This window comes from Penaeus monodon, chromosome 30, assembly GCF_015228065.2.
Source record: "Penaeus monodon isolate SGIC_2016 chromosome 30, NSTDA_Pmon_1, whole genome shotgun sequence".
NCBI classification, from domain to species: domain Eukaryota; kingdom Metazoa; phylum Arthropoda; class Malacostraca; order Decapoda; family Penaeidae; genus Penaeus; species Penaeus monodon.
In genome coordinates this window covers 4,378,147-4,380,130 of record NC_051415.1, presented here as the reverse complement: position 1 = coordinate 4,380,130, position 1,984 = coordinate 4,378,147, and the positions used below count along the sequence as shown (strand labels likewise).

Sequence of the window (1,984 nt, the reverse complement as noted above, 5' to 3'; positions counted from 1 at the left end):
ATTGATTTTGCCATAATATACCATAATTACAGGAGACAAATATGGAATTCCAAGCTATTTCTTTTTTGAAAACCACCAGTATTGCAAATCTTGATCACTAGTATTTGAAAGAAACCTTTTTCATTATTATATGGCTCTATAGAATTACCTTTTATAATGACTGAAATATAGATTTGCTTCACATCTACACTTATGATTTTCTCCAGAAAATAATGCTTCATTGATATAACTTTGAAGAGAAATTATTGATTAGTTGTTGCATAAGAGTAATATATAATTAATAAGCTTTGTTTAGATTAATGATATTGGTTATATCTTTTCATAAACTTCAATAGAAGCTGTGAATAGAAATAAAGAAATAGCTGAGAGGTAGACCAATGTATGCATAGCACATGATGTTTCTTTCTTGCTATACATATATTTTGTATCATTCTTGTCACATTAAAATAGAACTAGTGACAGTATTAAATGCGTAAAGATGTTCTAGTTGTTACCCACCAAAAATATTGTATAATATCTTTTTCTTTTCTTTCCTTTTCTTCTAAAACTCCCACTAGCTTGGGCAATTATTCAGTGTCACGTGTATATGTTACTAGCCAGGTTATTGGAAAAGGGGAAAGCATTTTATTCTGCAGCAAAGAGAGAAAGGAAAGATAAATAATAAGAAGAAATAGCCTATTCATTTCTCTCTTTTGTTTTTAGCCTTATTAAGTCAGTCGCTGGTGAGGTGGGTGCAATCACCAGCATGGAGTGCTTGCTTGATCCACACGTCCTCCAGCCTGGAAGCAGCCAGGAAGGGAACAAGAGCCAAGGCAGAACCAAGAAAAAGTCTGCCAAGAAGGAGAAAAAAACGTGAATTCATTCCCCTCAAAAAGCGACTGGAGATGCAGTAAGTTCCGCAAAATGTGTCTGAGGTCAAAGGGAAAGAAGAAAAAAGGGCTTCCTGTTTCCTTGTAACTTTTTTGGATTTAATACATTTTAAGTTCATGATACAGTGATTTTAAATGTCAAAAAGTGCAGCTTTTATCCATCCACTTCTATTGTTCTATTAGTCATCTGGTGAAAGACCATTTCTTTTGACAGACCAAGTTTATTGTGTATTAATGAAAGATTTGCTTCCAAGGCAGACTGGGGGAAGGTCTCCTCGCCGTGTAGAGGACCATTTGCCAGAACCCTCTGATAATGTTTGGTTCACAAAGTACTACAAGTGGAAGGTTAGTTCTAGATGCCTTTTTAGAAAATAAATGTTAACTGTGTAACTTTTAATGAATTCAGCTATGCTTAAGATATTAAAAGTCATTTGTATTTGGGACAAAGAATGAACACATTAGTGATAGTGTTGATGAATATTTTTCATCTTCCTTAGAAAAGAAAATTAGTTGGGAAATTATTCAGTAATTCTATACATACCCTTTTCTGAAAAGAAAGATAATACGAAATGAAATAACTCATGTGTTGAGTACATACACTGTTCACTGTAGCTTTTTGTCTATTTTGTTTACACACACATGGCTTCATAAACCCATAGTCACCCTGTGCTTGAATTTTTAAAGTGAAGATAATAACAAAATATCAAAGTGTTCACAATTATATCCAAACAAGTTGTACGAATAGCCTAGCATTTTGGTTTACATGTTCCTGTTTTATTTAGTGTTAGAATCTCATTATGGTCCTACATTTCAGGTGTATAGTGTATGCGATGCTATTGCATATCCCCAAAGAGAAACACACAATACATCACAGATAGGGCTTCCAGATGGTCTTGTAAATGCTTATATTGACTCTCTTTATCAGCAGAAAAAAGGTAAGTCTAAAATTTGGAAAAAGAAATTAGATGTCTTTAACTGGCAAGTGCTATGTATGCTAGACAATTATTTTTTATTGATTGAGATTGTAATAGCAGTTGTGGATTTAGAAATACGTACCATAGTTTTTCTTAGGCTTCTCCTATATGTTCTATGTATAATAGGAATCTAGTATGTAG

The 1,984-nt window shown here is 33.2% G+C and overlaps 1 long non-coding RNA gene across 1 annotated transcript; it reads left to right on the top strand.

Moving 5' to 3' along the window:
- Positions 1-844: 844 nt before the first annotated feature.
- On the top strand, positions 845-1,709 carry LOC119592284. Its single transcript, XR_005230425.1, has 3 exons — positions 845-889; positions 1,124-1,214; positions 1,684-1,709. It is a non-coding gene; the product is annotated as an uncharacterized LOC119592284 (long non-coding RNA).
- The last annotated feature ends 275 nt before the right edge of the window (positions 1,710-1,984 follow it).